The 19,809-nt window shown below is 37.5% G+C and overlaps 1 protein-coding gene across 5 annotated transcripts in view; it reads right to left on the bottom strand.

Moving 5' to 3' along the window:
* AP3B1 (adaptor related protein complex 3 subunit beta 1) overlaps window positions 1–19,809 on the bottom strand; it is a 171,193-nt gene that overhangs the window by 28,899 nt on the left and 122,485 nt on the right. The gene's annotated exons all lie outside the window — the stretch shown is intronic.

Raw genomic sequence — 19,809 nt, 5'->3', positions numbered from 1 at the left:
CCTGTTTTCAGTATTTTAACTCTACTGTTATCTATTATCAATTTTTTTTTCAGAGTTGAAGTTAAAATAATTATGTTGAGCCAACACGAAGTCTTATTTCCATTCCATCAGATCTCAAGGGTGACTCCAAGCCCACGCTGTGCAGTGAAAGCAGAGTAAGAAATGTCCATCTTCTCTTGTTAAAACCATCAAACAATGTGGCCTAACAATTACATCAGGCAAATACGAAACCCACAGTTATATAGAGCAGAAGGATGCTGCCATTTTTAAAACATCCTTGCTGCCAGAAAGATATTTGGCTCCACTCTATCCTGAAGAAGTAGCATGAACAAAAGACAGATTTCCAGACGATACTGCTGCAAAGGAACTCAGTCATGCAACTCATTCCATGCAAAAGCAAGGAATATACAGATAACTGCAGAAAAGTGATTCTGAATTTTTTAAACAAGTTTTAAGGGAAGGCTAGGAAGTAACAGGCACAGTGACACCACACAAACAGAACACGGAGGCTGAAAAAGCTGAATGCTCAGCATGAAAATCTCATTTGTCTGGTCAATGCACTATAAGCTATAAACTTTACTGTGTATCTGTTTTCACTGATGAGCGTTCATCTTCTTTTGCCCTACCGATAGCTCTGATTGTGTAACCAAGTGGAAGAGACAACTGCAAATAGCAGAACGTTCAAGACTCCAAGCAGCTAAGCAAGGAGAATGGGCTTTTATCTTGCCTTCTCTACAGAAGTCTTAAAGGTTGCTATATCTTCCTGACTACCACATTAGACATGAAGGGGATGATCTGAAAACTTAGTGAACACTTTCAGTAATATGAGAAGCTGGTAAGAGCTGGGATTTAAAGGCATAAGGTGTTACAGAAATGGGAGAGTGTCTGAACAACATTAGGCTGTAAAGAACCCTGTTGAAAAACTTCAGAAGTTAGCACATAACAAATTTGATCTTCATCTCGGAGCACCTGTTTCTGAACTGGAAAGCCAGGCTAGTAATATCCATCACCTCAAATGAGTATCTGTAAAGATGAACTATTAAATGTTTAGAAAAGTGAGCATAACATTGGTGAAAGCTCAAGAAAACACGAGGAAGTGAGCGTGTATTCAGAGGGGGCTTCAGAAGGTACATTAAGTTCAACACATATCATACTGAATGAAGAACAAATAATGAAGGAGAAAATGCAGAAAATCTTCCCATCCACTCAAAACTCAACCAATGTGTGACTGTAATTAGAACAACATATACAGGATGCTACTGAGCAAAGACCTCTGGAAAAAACTTTCACATCAGATTTCACTTTCAACTTTTTACCTGGTGTTTCTTTCTCTAACCTCCGGTATCGGTTTTCTCTATAAACAAATTAATGATTTCAGTCAATGGCTCAAAGTCCAAACGAAGACCAGTAACGAGTGGTGTCCTTCAGGGATCAGTGTTGGGACCGGTCTTGTTCAGCATCTTTGTTGGTGACATGGGCAGTGGGATTGAGTGCGCCCTCAGCAAGTTTGCTGACACCACTAAGCTGTGTGGTGCAGTTGACACACTGGAGGGAAGGGATGTCATCCAGAGGGACCTTGACATGCTTCAGAGGTGGCCAATGCCAACCTCATAAAGTTCAACAACGCAGGCTGCTCAAGGAAGTGGTAAGTGCTCCACTGCTGGCAGTGTTCAAGGCCGGGTAGGACAGGGCCCTGGCTGACATGGTCTAGTATGAGGTGTCCCTGGCCCATGGCAGGGGGCCTGGAACTAGAAGACCTTAAGTTCCTTCCTAGCCCTACCATTCTATGATTCTATGATCTACCAGTAACTTTTAATTTTGAAGACCAAAGGCAATTTTAGAATATGTCTGAACTGAGCAAACTCTAAAACCCCAACTTTGAATCTGTGCAATTTATTAATACTTTCAAAGTAAACTGGTGAAGTTCTCATTCCCTTATCTCTAAAAGATCTCAGGAACAACATTTTTCATTTTTTCATCTGATCAAAAGAAAATACAGCTGTCTACAACACAACACATAGCCAAATACTTAAATTTCTGTCCCTCTTCAAATCGTAGTAGCAATACCACTTGAAGAATACAGGCACCATAATTTTATACAGAGTAATTTTTTTTCAGTCTAACTCCATGCTCCCTGACGAGCATGAACTTACCTAACTCTTTTGTTCAATAATATAGTTCAATGCGTTTTACAAGACCAATGACTAGGTATCTTTTTACTCCTGTGTCATTATACTGGCATAAATACATGAGAAGATTAGGGTTACTTTTATGTAGTTTATCTTTGAATTATAAAGTAATGACTTTCGTGACAACAGCTGAAGGGTGGGGTTCAAAGTGGCAGTGCTCAATGCCATTGCTTCCTTCTGGGGAGTAAGTCATACTAACCAGCAGAGTGACAAATGTCTCCTGACCATCTCTCAAAATGAGGATCAAAGGGCTAACCACACTGAGGGTTTTATGGTTAAGGTGAATCCTCCCACACCCCTTCCTGAGAACCTGGTTATCTGACTACCTCCCTGAATTGGTGGAGGCAAAGTAGTAAGCAGGACCAGAACTCTCAACTTCCAGAGAGCTGATTCTAAGCCTCTTCAAAGACCTACTCAGAGGAAGCTGATGAGATAGGGCTTTAGAAATCAAGGGAATCCAAGAAAGCTGGTCAATATTTAAGCACCACTTCCTCCAGGCTTAAGACCAGTGTATCCCCGTGATGAAGAAATCAGGCAAAGGCGGCAAATGACCTGTATGGATGAGCAGGGAGCTCCTAGTAAGTCTTCAACACAAGAAAGAAATTTATGGGATATGGAAAAAGTGACAGACCAAGTGGGAGGACTATAGGAACATTGTAAAGGGTATGCGACAAGGAACGCCAAAGCCCATTTGCAACTGAGTCTGGCAAAGGACAGTTAAGGACAACAAGAAGGGCTTCTGCAAGTGTATCAGCAGCAAAAGGAGGACTAGGGAAAATGTGGGGCTGCTCCTGAATCAGATGGGTGTACTGGTAACAGAAGACACAGAGAAGGCAGAATTACTGAATGCCTTCTTTGCCTCATTCTTTACTACTGAGGATGGCTCTCAGGAGTCCCAGATCTCAGAGGCAGGAGAAGGCTGGAGAAAGGAAGACTTCTCCCTGGTCATAGAGGGTTGGGTTAGAGATTGTCTAGACAGACTTAACACCCATAAATCTCTGGGCCCTGATGGGATGCACCCACGTTTCTGAGGGAGCTGGCAAATGTTGCTCTGCTATTCTCCATCATCTTTGAAAAAACATGGAGAACTGAGGAGGTGCCCAATGACTGAAGGAAGGCTCAAGACACTCTCATCTACAAGAAGGAGGACTTGGGAAACTACCATCCAGTCATCTTCATCCCAGGAAAGACAGGTGGAACAGGTTGTTCTGGAGGCCATCACCAAGCATGTAGAAGAAAAGAAGGTCTTTAGGAGTAGTCAGCATGGGTTCACCAAGGGGAAAACTTGCTTGGCCAGTCCAGTTGGATGCCTGTAGTCAGTGGTGTTCCCCAGGGATCAATACTGGATCCAGTCTTATTCAACTTGTTTATCAATGCCCGGAATTTTAGGTGTTTTTTTTCTTTCCTGATGATACAAAGCTGGGAGCAGTGGCTGATACACCTGGAGGCTGTGCTGCCATTCAGCAGGACCTTGATGGGCTGGAGAATTGGGCAGAGAGAAACCTAATGAGGTTCAATGAGGACAAGTGTAGGGAACTGCAACTGGGGAGGAAGAATCCCAAGAACGAGGATAAACTGGTGCTGACCTGCTGTAGAGCAGCTCAGCTGAGAGGGACCTGGGAGGAGTGTGGCCAGCAGGTTGAGGGAAGTGACCCTCCCCCTCTACTAGTCCTACTCTGGAGACATTCAAAACCTGCCTGGATGCATTCCTGTGTAACCTGCTCTAGGTGGCCCTGCTTTGGGGTACGGAGATGCATCTTCAGAGGTCCCCTCCAAACCTAATGATTCTGTGATACAACGTGACCAGATTTCTGGCCACTGCAAAATGAACAGAAAAAGTACAAAACGTATGGACCTTCACAGTTCCTCGGAATTCAAAACATCTTGTAAATAAAAACCCCAAACCTTAATAGATTAATATGCTTAGATTTCTGGAAATAATTGACAAGGTCAAACTCTCAAAAAACACCTCAGCTGCCAGGAAATAAGAAGAGGGGGTATTTCAAATAATCATAGAATCATAGAATAGTTAGGGTTGGAAAGGACCTTAAGATCATCAAGTTCCAACCCCCCTGCCATGGGCAGGGACACCTCCCTCTAAACCATATCACCCAAGGCCTTGTCCAACCTGGCCTTGAACACTGCCAGGGACGGAACATTCATAACCTCCCTGGACAACCTATTCCAGTGCCTTACCACCCTCACAGGAAAGAATTTCCTCCTTATATCCAATCTAAACTTCCTCTGTTTAAGTTTGATCCCATTACCCCTTGTCCTGTCACTACAGTCCCTAATAAAGAGTCCATCCCCAGCATCCCTATAGGCCCCCTTCAGATACTGGAAGGCTGCTATGAGGTCTCCATGCAGCCTTCTCTTCTCCACGCTGAACAGCCCCAGCTTTCTCACCCTGTCTTCATACAGGAGGTGCTCCAGTCCCCTGATCATTCTCGTGGCCCTCCTCTGGACTTGTTCCAACAGTTCCATGTCCTTTTTATGTTGAGGACACCAGAACTGCACACAATACTGCAAGAGTCTCACAAGAGCAGAATAAAGGGGCAGGATCACCTCCTTCGACCTGCTGGTCACACTCCTTTTGATGCAGCTCAGGATACAGTTGGCTTTCTGGGCTGCAAGCACACAGTGCAGCTGGCTCATGTTCATTTTCTCATCGACCAGCACCCCCAAGTCCTTCTCCACAGGGCTGCTCTGAATCTCTTCTCTGCCCAGCCTGTAGCTGTGCCTGGGATTGCTCCGACCCAGGTGTAGGACCTTGCACTTGGCATGGTTAAACTTCCTGAGGTTGGCATCAGCCCACCTCACAAGTGTGTCAAGGTCCCTCTGGATGGCATTCCTTCCCTCCAGCATATCAACCGAACCACACAGCTTGGTGCCATCGGCAAACTTGCTGAGGGCGCACTCAATTCCACTGTCCATGTCAGAGACGAAGATGTTGAACAAGACCGGTCCCAACACCGATCCCTGAATGACACCACTCGTTACTGGTCTCCAGCTGGACATTGAGCCATTGACCACAACTCTTTGTGTGCGGCCATCCAGCCAGTTCTTTATCCACCGAGTGGATATCTTATTGATACATACAGACAAAAGCAGTAACAAGGTATCAGCAGAATCACACTAGCACCTGTTACTTAAACCACTGAGTTAAGGAATAAATCTTAAGTTTTAAGACATATTTTAAGTCTTATTTTTAAGTCAAGCTTAGCCTTCAACTTCTAATATTTAGCTCAATTTGAGTTGACATGCGTAATAAAAAAGTAATGAAATGGTTCACTCATTTTTCATTAATAAGCTTACAAAATGTTTTATTCATGTTAAAACAAGTATTCTTAAGTATACTAGCTTCACTGTGTTAACATATGTAGTTTTATTGATATTATTTAATTAATAGGAATGAAAACGTAAAAAATTTTGTAGTCAGAAGTCCCAACATGTAGATACATATGCATACACATATAGCAAAACCTCCTCACTAACTCAAACCTTTCTGAAACTGTCCTGTGATTTTTAGATTCTAATCTATGCCCCTTTTTGGCATTACTGCTCATGTTTTAGGCCTAATTTCCCTCATGAGCCCACTTATTTTTATTTGCAGTATCATACTATACAGAGCCACAGACAGGTAAAAAAGGCAGTCAGAATAATGATGTAATGTTTAAATCGTCTTCCTTCCCATAGAATGTGAATTTTCAGTTGAATTTAACATGGCACTACTAGAAATAAATAAAATCCATATATACTGAACAAAGGAATTTAGTTCTGGAAAATTAAAATTCTCAAGCTCTCTACTTGTTAGCAAGGGTTTTGAGCTGGCAAAAAGTGGCATGACTCTAATGCAGTCTATTTAACAGTCACACCAGTCTGGTAAACACAATTTTTTGTTTTAATTCTAAAATATTTAATGCATAGAATTGCAATACTTGAAGAAACGCATAGGGCAGACACCTGCAATCACTCTGGAGTTAAAATAATCCTCCAGAGAGTTAACAGAACAAGAAGCATCTAGTAACCAAGAGATAATCTCCTACAAATCTTACACAGCATATGTTTAAATAATAGAAGTCGTTTGTGTACCTTTGGATGGTTTATGAAAATAACCAATCAATTCTGCAGACACAACATTATTTCTAAAGGAAATCTATGTGACTCATGATGCCTGCAGATACACAGAGACAAACCACACATATTTTATCAGTTTATTACAGTAAGCAAATAAGCGTGGAATGAGAGTGCACATAACTGTCTACTTAACGCTTACTGAAACATTTATAAGAGCTGTTATCTCCCTAATAACAGACAGACAGTGTGCAATTTTAGAGAGGAGAAAAGCTTCATATTTTTTAACACTTCACTAAAAAGTAACTGAAGAGTGTAAAATGAAAAATACTCTGTGCAGTTAGCTGGTAATGGACCATATTATCAACTCAAGTTAGATTTATAGGATACAAACTAGTCACTAATAGTTATTTTATGACATAGCGTGTCTGCTTTTTTTGTGTAAAGATTATTAAGATTAAACTTGCAAAACTTTTTTTTATACAGCTGTTTAGAATAACAGAAATAAAAGATTTTAAAATATAGACTGTCCTCCCACCCCAATTTGATTGAAAGACACCACGAATTAAAAGTCAGCATAGAGACTCCACAGCAGTATCATGTGAACACAGCAGTATCACGTGAGTCAGAGTGGGTCCCAGGCTAACTGCACATGTTGAAAGATGATCCATCACCCTAAAAGCAGCTTCAAATATTTTTAAACTACTTCTTATACAAGAACAAGAAGGCAACATCAGAATTTTGCCTTAAAAATTCCCTATTCATTAACCATCTAAAGGGAAGTTTAAGATCACTGACAGCAGTTTTGGCTTTCTTTATACAACACAGCTGACTAGTTACAAACCACTGAATCCTCTGCAAATGAGCATGCTTCTTTTCACATGCTCAGTGAGTCTTTAATAACTAACCTCAAGTTAATATAAAAAAATGGTTTCTATAATTATTTAAAATAAAGAGCATGATATGGTCTATTAAACCTACCACAGAAAACAGAGCTGGACAGACTTATATGAATTATCACAGAATCACTGAATGGTTTGGGTTGCAATGTACCTAACGTATTATCATTGAGCACAAAATTCTGTCTGTTGGCTTTTTTATTTTGTGTTTGTTCCTCAGCTTAATAATGCTGCAATAATAAACATAGAATAATTTTTGATCCTGATTCAAGAATGTATATATGCTTGGATAAAACATGTATTATTGGAAAAAAATATTTGCTTCCAAGAACGATGATAATAGTTCTTCTATTCCTCTAATTTACATTCTGTTAAAGCAGTGGACTGAATCATTTAATTTAAGTATCCCTTCTACTGCCCTCCTATTGGCAATATCCATGACATAATCCAAGAATTACCTATTGAGCTGTGAGAGCTATATCCTCTCTTACACTCACTGTAAGGCTATGCTCCAGTAACTCCGCAACAGTAAAGAAGAGAAGGGATATCACGTAGCTCAACCACATTTACATGATCTTTCAACTGAAGCTAGGAGCGCGACTTGCTATAATTCTACAGTAGTCGAAAGATGGAAAACTAAGCAAACAAAGGAAAGCCAACTACTGGCAGAAAACTGTTTGTTCATGATATTTTGCTCCGCTATCAGTAACATATTGCCTCACAGTCACAAGGCAATGTCTTCCTTATACAGCTCTTAAAAAACAAATAATAATTCATTAAAAAATACGATAAAAAGCAAAAAAAGAACGCAAGAAAAAAAAAGTCAACATCCCACTCTGCATCACTTCAAGAGGCTGTAGGAAATCCCAGCATCAGAGCATACTTAAATTACACCAATATGGATTACCAAACTAAGGACAGCATCCCTCTGATAGGGTCAGGGAAATCAAGCAAGGAAGGAAGCTCATATCTGCAGTCTAGAAAAGCAACAGGATACCACAATTCAATTTGGGCTATTTTATTGAGACGTACACTTGGGGACATAATGTCAAACTCTGGCAATTTTTTAAAATCACTTTTCACCAACGGCACTTTTAACTGGTTCACATCTACAAAAAAACTTCTAAAAGCTAGGCAGTCCTTCAATTTCTAATACATCCTCACTCCTTTCTTTTTGCATCATCACTAACTTCTAGGCTCTACAAGTCCCTAAATGATTAGTACGTCAATGAGGCTAACTGAAAGTCAGCATATCAATACTCTTTACACCAGTGTTGATTTTAGACAATTATCGGACAATAGAAAGTGAGTTCCAAAAACTCTTACTGAATTTCAATATTGATAAAATAATACTTGTGTCTCTAAAAACTTGAAAGGAAAACAAAAATCAACCCCCCAAATAACTCCTGTAGATCTTTATGTCACACAGAGATGAATCTCAAAAAATAGAGCACTTTTATTATACTGCCCACAGACTGCCTCTGTCAGGCTGGCAAAATTAACCCTTTTCTCTACCTTTTTTTACTCTAGTATTTGTATGGTCTCAAGTAGGTATAAAATCATCTTTTGAAACAGCAGTATTTCAAGGTAACCTGTGAATCTAGAGATATTAAAAAACTTTCATAATACGGTTCTCTTAAAACATAATCGAATAGAATTCCAGTTACTTGCTATCAGAATAAAAATTAAAAAGTATTCCTCTCAGAGCACAAAAATGACTACATAAAGGAATCAGAATTAGGCCTTAACCTGGAGTTCATGAACTGCAAAAAAATCTACTAGTCCCACACCAGATTAATCAAGCCCTGAATGTGCACTTGTTTTGTGTTTTACGTGTAACATGGGGCCAGTGAGGCAGATAGCATTTTGCATCTATAATAGAGTTTAAGGCTTTTATATGACAACACATGGTTTTGTTTGAGATTTGGCATCTCTGCTTTCTCCTTCTGCTGAGCATAATGGATCACATGAATAATCCTATGAAAATATTAGCAAAATCTTTTTAAAAGCCACATAAGAAAGAACTTCAGTAGCAACAAAATGGGAATAGTCTCATGATTAAGTAATGGTTATTACCCAAGCACAAAGGAAAGTGCTGAATTCAGTATCGGAATTGTGGGCCACAAACCTTGGCATAAATTCAGAAGTGCAAATTCTTCACCATAGGTACTCCGGGATCACCAGTGGGTTATGAAAAGATTTTAAACAGATAGGGAGGGAGACTTTTTTCTTAACTGCATTTTCAGAAAAAAACATACATTCAAGGGCTCAAACTGTATCCCAATCCAGGTTTCAACTTCTAGAATAACAGTGACCAAATCAACTGGTGAATTCAAACTATGCATGGGAAACCTCAAGGTTTACTATAATTTTGTCCTATGTATGCTTCTATGAAGTAAAAAGATGACAAGCCTGGTGGTTAATGCATGTGTGTCTTTCATCAAGCAGCATGCTATTTTAAACTCCTCTGGAATAGTAATTTGGTGTTTTAAGGAAAAGACATTCTCCCAATATACAAACAAGTAATTTACTTCAATTTAGTGATTTGATGCTTCCAGTGACCACCTAACTTGAAATTCTGAGGAACACTTCACGTAATTTTTGAGTTAGAAAAACAGTAATAAGGTGGCAGCCTCACCTGGTGTCCCGATTATGAACTTGAAATAGTGGATGCTGCTGAGAGGGATTTTGGCATTGAGTCTAGATGAATTCAAAGAAGTTCCTATACATGGTTTCTAATACATTAGTTTGATTTCAGCAAATAGCCAGTACTCTAGAGACTTCTAAAGTTAAAATGTACTGAACCCTACTGACTATAAAGTATAATTTTACACTTAGGGTTATACTATAACTACTCCCGCATATTGGTTTCTTCCAACAGAAGCACCAAGTTCAAATTTTCCCCCAGAAAAGTACCTTTTTTGTCAGGATAAGCATATGAGGTAAGCTGAAACACTACAGAGTATTACCTACCAGCTGAAGAGAACTCAGCCTATAAAACGCTGTATTTGGTATAGCAAAGACATTTATGAATGCTGAAATGTAAATTACATCTTTGACAGCTTAATACAGCTATACTTGAATCTTGGTCACTATATTTTTGTTGAAAAATACAAGGCATTATTTTGGCTTTTGTGAGGATGATCTCATCTATATTAGCACTTCCTCAATGTAGGTGTAGAACCTCTGTACGTACTGGAATATATTCCCTGTACATGATACTGATGTACCAATTTTCTCCAAGTTTTATTTCATTTTACATAAAATGTTTCAAGCTGAAAAAAAAAATCCCTATTCCATACTTTCTGAAAATTAGTTGACCTGAGACTATTAATTAAATACCGCATTTCTGTGTTCTATTTTCCTTGATGTTCACTTGATCACCCAATAGAGTTTGTAGTCTATTAAGAGACAAAGAGATTTATTTATAACTAGTTACCTTCAGCTTCTTTGTTTAAACTCAAAAGCACATATTTTTTAATCTTTTTGAACTCAGAAACACAATTCATGCCATCAAATGACTTATTCAGCCTCCATTAGCATTTTTCAGACTCATTAAGAAGAAATGACACTCAATCCCATCATACACAGCTCAGAGGAATGTAAGCAACAACATGCACAGCATACTGCCAAAGAAAACCTCACCCTGTGTGTATCTCTATAATAAAGACTACTGTACAGACACAGATCCTGAATATAAAAGTTACTTTATATAGTTGCTGTGGACAAAGTTAAGTTCCCCAGTTCATGACTGAAGGCAAAGTAGGTAGGTATTTTTTTCTCATTTACTTCTCAAATTGCCTTGGTACTAACTAATATAGAGTATTTATTCTACTATCATCTAAATCCTCCAAATACTGTTAGTCAACTGAGCACACACAGCAGCAGGAAGACTGTGACAATGACCACTTACCAAAACTTATGCCATTTAAAATCTACTTTTAATAAACAGATGTATTTAATAATAGTTTAATTTTATGATTTATGTACTAAGCAGATGTTCTAATGTTGCTCGTGTTAAAAAGCTCCTTCAGTGGAAATAACAGAATGATTTTTGTACATTTTTCATAAAAATGTTTCAAACTAATAATAGCAAAAATTCTTACACAAACCTTCCCTTACAGCCATAAACTCCTAAACTGAACTATACAAGTAAAAGATCTAGTTTACAGCCCTTACAAATATAACTTTTCTGCATTTTTCTAGCATCTTTAAATCCAGAACATAGATGCTAGGGACTAGAAACACCAAGTGACACAGTATGCAGCCATATAAATATATAAATATTTCCTAATCCAAATAATTAAACGTTCAAAATGGGAAATTTCATCAAGAGCACAGCAACCCAAACTAATTCAGGAAGACTCTAGAACTAGGCATTGTTCACCAAGTCACTAGAAGAAAAGAATGCAAAAATAAGGTGAATATGCCACTAAAGTGAGCTTTTTAAGTAACACCTCTTTGATGACACTATGTGTAATCACAGCATCATTCAAAAATGTTTTAGAAAGTCACCTGCCTCTCGAATATCAGAAGTCTACGGCAAAAGAGGACTGAAAACATTTCTAAGTGATTCTGGTCTGACAAAACAGTGGCACATCACTTAAAACTTTTTACAAAAACAGACTTAACAGGGGTCTGGAGGCAGGCAATGGAGGATATCCCACTTCCCTGCAACAGTTAGCAAGAACTTTTAGAGCGCATTACTTCTATATTGACGTAATTTAAAAATCCCAAGTTATCTTACTTTTACAGCTGCAATGCCCTTGCCTTTAACTTATTTTGCACTGCTAGCCCACAAGTCATGTGGGGAAGTGGACTGTGCCAGGAACAGTATGCCCTAAGTTAGCCCTAAGCATGGCTTCTACTTTCAATGACAAAATATTTGTTTTCACAGACAAGTTTTAAGTTACTCTTAACATTCTGGGACAAAAAATCTCAATATTTTAATTTTATTATCAGGTGTTCCATCCCATGTGACTCTTCAAGTAAAAGTGATACGATGGAGTCTTACATGCATCAACTAAGGCTCAGTTATTCACTTTTTCAAATATGCCAAGCTAAAAAACCACCATTAACAACGTTTCAGATATCATAGAATGGTTTGGGTTGGAAGAGACCTCAGCCCTCTTCAAGTCCCAACCCCCTGCCATGGGCAGGGACACCTTCCACTAGACCATGTTGCTCAAAGCCCTGTCCAACCTGGCCTTGAACACTTCCAGGGATGGGGCAGTTGCAGCTTCTCTGGGAACCTGTGCCAGTGTCTTACCACCCTCATAGTAAAGAATTTCTTCCTAATGTCTATTTAAATCTACACTCTGTCAGCTTCATTCATTCGTAAAAAGTCCCTCTCCAGATTTCCCGTTGACCCCCTTTAGGTACTGGAAGGCTGCTAGAAGGTCTCACCAGATCTTCTCCAGGCTGAACAAGCCCAACTCTCTGGCCTGTCTTCATGGCAGGTGCTCCAGCTCTCATTATCTTTGACATTATGTTAATCATAAAGTATTTATTCCTATTTTCACCTATATTTAACAAGTAGTATTTAATTTCAAGGCTTACAGATTCTCAGTATGGCTAGATATGTGTGGAACTGTATGTAGGTATTGTTATAGGGCAAATTTTGATCCTGACCAGCAAAGTGTCTCCCAGTGAAATCTTAGGCTTTCCTTTATATTCCCCTGAAGTTCAGATTTTTGTGCAATCCAAGCTTCAGTTAAGCACAGACCAATCAAGAAAAAATGCAATGTATGCCCACTAACATCCTTCTATGTGAAATAATAAGCTGTATTCACAAGCAGTGATTCATATACTTGGAAGAGCTTTGAGAAGTCACCACAAGCCACCCCCCTCTGAGAGAGAAGGGGAGCTTCAATGAGTTTTCAGCAGATTCTCTATAAATTCTAAAATGAAGAAATAAAAAAAAATTCGTTTCTGCATTTGGGATTAGCAGAACATGTCAATAAGCATGCTGGTAAAGATACGGAAAGACGTAACTGAACATTATAAAGGACTTCTATGGCTTTGAGCATCATTCCTCAGTCCAAAAATACAAAATCCCAAAACAATAATCATACAAAAACCCCATGCAAGATCTGCAGATGTAGCTGAAGGAAAGAGGCTTCTAAAAAAATATATGCTACAGTAGCATGAATCTTTGAAGAGAATATGAAATCTCATACTTTCATTACTTGCTAGCTAAGAGCTAGAAATTTTTCTTTCTGCTCTGATGTACAGTCTTCAGAATACTGAACACAGCCTCAAAGTGGTATGCTGAAGATGACATGCAAAGGTATTAACATCAGGAAAATCAGTGCTCTACTTTTTCAGTTATATGTATCATACTGGGAGAAAAAAGAAACATTACACCTTGTTAAACAACTATTGCATAGATTTTTTAAAAATAGTAATTCTTACTGGACCCTAAAAAAGGGTAATGTATTAGGTGTACAGATGTCATGAAGTTTAACTGTTACGGGTAGTTAATATACATTACACAAGAAAATGGTTATCAACAGTCAGCTGCTGTATAAATTCATATTCTATTTCTATTATAATTCTGCTTTTGCAGCTAAACAAACTTTGTCATAATACCATCCTTTACTGTGACCCTCTAAAAACAAAGTGAATGCTGATTAGCACATTTTCTGGCACATGTTGTGTCTCTGTCACTAAACAATGTCTTAATTTTAAATTCTTGTTCAGAATAACTGCTTTGACAACTACTGTCACTGTTCAAGGTCTGCATGAAGCTTCAAACTGCGTATTATCACCCATTGACAAACTCGACATTTTATGAAGAGCCCCCTTCTCACACTGGCTGATCCTCCTTACCCTGTGTAAATAACAATTCATTTTATAACCTTGACTTTAAAGTCCAGCCCTTCTACTCTTTTTTTTTTCTTCTTCCTAAACAAGTGACAAAGAACAAGGAAGTTGATTGAAGGGGTCCATTATGTATCAACTTAAAGAAAGGCAAAGTGATTGATGAAACTAGCAGTCACCTTCACTGCTAGCTACTGCACCTGTATCCTTTTTGTCAAATGACCTGAAAATCCTGCTGACAGTTTAACATTCACCACAAGGATACACTCTCTAGTCCTGTAGTTTTGAATATTTTTATTTGCTCACAAATTCGTGAGAACATTTTTAAAGATGGAAGTACACATTTAAAATTAGTGGCAATTTGCATTTTCTTCCCATGTATCACGGGCTTTCTAAGTTTCCTTGGCAAAACTATTAAACAATACTTGCAGTAAGCTGGCAAGCCATAGCTCCTCTGCAGGTGTCACAGTTAAATCATTCACATTATGATCACCATTTCAGTAAAATTTGCCTACAGTGATAAAAGAATCCTTCCCACAGAAGAAAACAAGTTTCCAGATTTCAGACTAAGTTTCAGAGCTTTTCATCAATAATAATTAAAAAACAACCCCCCCACACACTTTTTTCAGTTATTATTGTCAGGTTTTAAACAATATCTGGATATTTTAATACTATTATGGGTGCAACTTTCTTTTAGCTCAAGAAAACAATTAAAAATGCCAACCCCAAACCATTCTTACAGTAGTGGACCTGGTCTATTACTGTCTATATGAAATAAAATTTTCACTGGGAAAGTGAAAACTGAGAGGCAGGAAAATCTCAAAAATAATAAAAAAACCCGTCCTTTACTCTGTGTGGGACACAGCACCATTTCCTTTGGGCATTTATTACCTGTTAAAAACCAATCTTTTGGTGAGTGGCAGTTCAGGGTTTTTGAGAGCAAGCTGCAATATTTCTTCGGGTCTGCAGAGTCATAATTAAAGCTGAACTGAGTGGAATTGGAGAGGGAAGGTCAGCGAGGTGCCGTATGAGAGATGAGGCTGGGCTGATGGGCACCAAATGAACAAATTATGATGGGCCCCACTCAATGTGATGAGGTCAAATGCTTGTTTCTACTCACTGACAGTTCAATTTCCCTGAAATGTCTCTCGGTTCTCTATGAGCTAATTATGAATGAAAAGTTATCAACTGCCCTCACAAAAAAAGAGCTTTCTTGGAGCTTTTAATGTCAAAATATTGTTAGAAACACATGCTGGCCCAGCTTTTTAGCTAAACAATACCCAGAATAATCTAACTAGCAATGTTATACTGTACTTTTTACCTGTAGTATAAACGCACAACATTCTTCAACACGTAAGTTGTATAAAGCAAACCCACACTGATATTACCATTTATTATCCAATGGTACTGTGCTTATAGCATGTATTACATAAACCACATCAATTTCAAATATTTTGACATTAATAATAATTTCCAAGGAAATTTTGCTGGAATTTTAAAGTACCAATGCTCAGCTGTATTCCACCATGCAGATGACACTTCAGCACAACTCTAAAGCGACTGATAAAAATACATAGTACTTTCACGGAATCTCAGTTTTCAGAGTACTCTCCTGATTGCCTTTGTGAAATATCATGTTTTGAAAATTCAAGCGCATATGTCTGCATATACTTCTGAAGTTTTAGATAAGCAGCAAATGTAGAAATTTGTGAACAGACTATTACAGAAAACAGAATAGAGAAGCCCATGGACTTTAGAACTAAAATTAAGAACAGGAGTGTCTGAGAAATTCCACACTACTTATTTGCATAGAGATAATTTTGAAGACTTCTTTTGTCACAATTATTGACTACTTCAAAATTAAGAAATTACAGTAGTCTAACACTTCAGTTTAGAATGTTATCTGGAGTCCATTTGTTACAAAGCTGTTCCTATTAGATATGTTTGCTTACAAGTCAGCATTTTTAAGGGAAGCTCCTAAGAACAGGTGGTCAGAAATTTATCTGATTGTATTCTTTTTACATTTATACATATACTATCCATGTACTTTGCACTGCACAAGACAGGGCTGCGTGAGCACATTAATCGCACCAATGTTTAAATTATACAAATCAATGCAACTGCAGCACACATATAGTTACAACAGGATGTTAAAGCCAGAGTGTATCTGATATACATTGAAATATAAACTAAGATTATTTTCAAATGTTAAGAATATAACAAAATGAGTGGGGATAATGTAAACTGAAACTTTTACACCAGTGTTTTCTAAAAATTTGAAATAATTTTAAGGTTATTTAAAGAAACTGGTTAAAATAAACAACTGCAAAAGTGTTACAGAAATAAACTTTTAATTACAAGTTCAAAGCAGTCATCTATGTGGCAAGCACATATAGCTGTAATAAAAAGTAAGCCTGTAGGTTTTCAGGATAGCACAATATTAAATTTCTCAATATAACAGTTACTGTCATTGTAGTTGGCATACTATCTTAGTAGACACACTACTGATCAAGTGTTACTACAACAACAATACCCCCCCCCCCCCAAAATTGTGCTGTAAAGAATCTTCATGTTTAAGTACCGCAATTAAGGACAGAGAAATGCAGTTCGTTCATTACAGAACCTTTTCAGGAAGTTGATTTTTTCTAATTCTTATTGTAATTACATTGTTCTAATCCTGTATAATAAAGGCAGCTGCTTGCCCATCATTTGTACTTTCCTCGTTAATCCTGACTCAGTGAATTAACCTTTAATTACAGCCGTTAAAATTGAAATGAGCCTCTTGTCTGGCTGGGGCTGCCCCCTTCCAGTGCATGAGACTGATGAAAATTTTTAGGGTCAATGAATATGTCCCATGTCATGTCTGATAGATGCTAAAGATGTGAGGAGGTAAATGTTACCTTAGAAAGATGTGGTTGAAATTTTTAAGAGCTAGGTTTTATTGACAAAATAAAACAAAACTGGAGCTGATGTTACCCCTCCCTCTCGTCTTTCTGAGTTACATAGCATAACACACAGACACACCCTGTTTTACACACATTACCACACTACATATTTAAAGAATAACTCTTGGAATCATCATCATGCATTACACACGCTTGTTTTTAAACACCTAGCACCAACTCTATTTACAGCAGGCCTGTTTTAAGGAACAAAACATATGTATTTTTCATGTTGGAAAGAAAGAACAGCATTACTTTAAATTCACAGATCTAAACATTGAATTCTCAAAAAAGTTGGATCAGTTTTAAGGACAGTACTGACTTTCAACAGAAGGCAAAAAAAGATCAGGGGTCTCCCCACAGTAAGTTACCTAAAGCAGTTTCTTTCCTTGCAACACCTCCATCCTCTTTAATTTCTACTTTATAAATTGGACTTTAATATTGCAATTGCAATTTACTTTGGAACTTCAGCACTTTTAAAATACAATATTTGAATATTGGTTTAATCTTTTTCACTCCCAAGATTATAAAACAGCAAAATAGCATTGAATCAAAAGCATTACTGCCCCAATTACTCAGAATACAATTAATATACCAGTTGTTGACTAATTATACACAGTATATAATTTATAACATAAATATAAATTATATAATGCAGAAATTACATATAAAGGCATAAATAAAAGACCCAATCTGGAGAATAGCTAGTACTAAACCCCACAGTAATCAACTAAATAAATGAGATTTTACTTATTAATCACAGAATAATAGAATAGATAGGGTTGGAAAGGAGCTTAAGATCACCTAGTTCCAACCCCTCTGCCATAGGGAGGGAACCCCCCTTAATAATATAGTATCTCTCTCAGACTGGGCATGAGCTGGTCCAGCACCTTGTATCACAGACTTGCTTCTGACTCAGAAGAAAGATTATGTTTGAACTTCCAAATTAAGTTCTCTAATTTATTTAGAAGAAAAGAAGTTGAAGGTTCTTAAGTGTAGTGCTTGTTAAGTATTAATACTTTTAATAAACGTAAGATGAGTATTTTTAAGGTTTTGACACAAATATTGATACATTAATTCCTAATTAAAGAATAAAGGTGAAATGACACTTTTAAAAATACTGTCATAGCAGGTTTTAATTTTTTCAAGGTATCATTTTTTAAAAGTATATGGAAGCAGCTTCTGAAAGGACATTATAACTTTCAAATTTTTGATGTAACACACATACTATTTTAGCAATTTAAAAACACCCTCTTCTACAGTAAACTTACATGAACACAGAGAAATGAAATTAAGCATACAGGAGGTCTTCGCTTCATTACTTCTCCTGTCTTGGCAACACTTAATATCTGCTGATGAGCACCTACATTCATTTTTAGATCTCCAAATTCTTTCCCCAGGTGAATAAGCATCATTATCCTCATTTTTCAGGTGGAAAACTAAAAGATTAAGCTACTCCCTCCAGATCACACAGCAAGTACTAAGCCAAAAATAGAATTCATTTTCTGTATGTAACACTCAGTTCTGTATACACTAGACCATGCTGCCTTCCCACAAGCATCAGCCACACCTAATCAGCTGTACAGCTGAATTTTGGTTGGTGCTAAGATAAAGTTACTTTTTAACTCTAAAATTTAAGACTCTGCCTTTTCACTTGCTTCATAGGCACAAACTTTCCCAGGCACTCTTCTGACATGGTATCTGTAGCAAGTGGTTTCAACTAAGGCTTATGCTAGTTACAAATCTTCTGCAGCACAGAGTAAGGGAAAATGGAGACAATACAAATTCTTCAAACTGTTCCAGATGGAAAAAGCAAAATCTTAAGAAACGAAGCTGCAGAGAAAACAACACAGACCTCGATACGCGAGTGTGGTCAACAACGCAAACAAGGTGCAAGCATGTAAACAGATAGGATACACATGGAGTGTTTTGCTGCACACTTCCCCCTCCACCTCTCCCCAGCAAACATTCCCAATTTCAATCTTTATATAAAAAGGAGGTAATGAGAAGAAGTATAATGAAAACACTGCATAGGAAAAAGCTCTTCATTGATGAAACACCAGAAGAACAAGTTTTCTTATAGGAAGATGAAAAACAAGAGGGCAAATAGTAAACTACAAAAATTAATAAAATTATATCAAGGATATCATAAGCTTGTGTTATCCTAATACAAAAGCATCTAAGAGAAGAGAAGATGTGGCTAACATAGAAAACTGATTTAAAATAACTATATTTTGTCTCAGCAAAAAATGTAGAAGTGTCCTAAGAGGGACAGAAATATGAAACTAGTTATTTAAAAATCAATGGTAGTTAAGCACACAGACCTCTACTATTGCAAACAATTCTACTACATCTCTTTCATGCTATTAACAAGTTAATGCTTCTTCTGAAACAGCCATTCCTGAAATCAGAACTCAGACCAGAGCTTATATGAATGATAAATGTATTTAAGCTATAAAATAATTACTGCTAACAAGTTTCTAAAAATATAAAACTCACTGAGCACACACCAGTGACTATATGGAAGAACTATTCATTTCTCTGCTGTCGGGTTTTGCACTTCATGCTAACTTGTCCTGCAAGCTGCACACCAGACTACAGTCACGATATTAATCCATTGCACAATCTTTGTGTTCCCAGTATTTCTAAGAGATCCTTCATGCAGGAAAAGAACATACTTCAGAGTCAGTTTTAACACTTGCTATAGTGCCTAAATGGACAAAGCAACGTAAATATTAGGAAAAGTTTCCCCTGTAAAGACTACCCCCACAACCTAGAAATGGTAAAAACACCATTTAAGGTTTTCTATACTGAAAATATCTCTAGTTGAATGTTGAGGGAGATTATGTTTACTGTTTCTCAGGGAATTCTGTAAGTGTGCTC

Source organism: Neopsephotus bourkii, unplaced genomic scaffold (assembly GCF_033783945.1).
Source record: "Neopsephotus bourkii isolate Nb327-2 ecotype Australia unplaced genomic scaffold, CSIRO-AGI_Nbou_v1 NB_1740, whole genome shotgun sequence".
In the NCBI taxonomy this organism is placed as follows: Eukaryota; Metazoa; Chordata; class Aves; order Psittaciformes; family Psittacidae; genus Neopsephotus; species Neopsephotus bourkii.
Note: the sequence above shows the minus strand (reverse complement) of the source record. Positions and strands in the feature narration are given on the sequence as shown.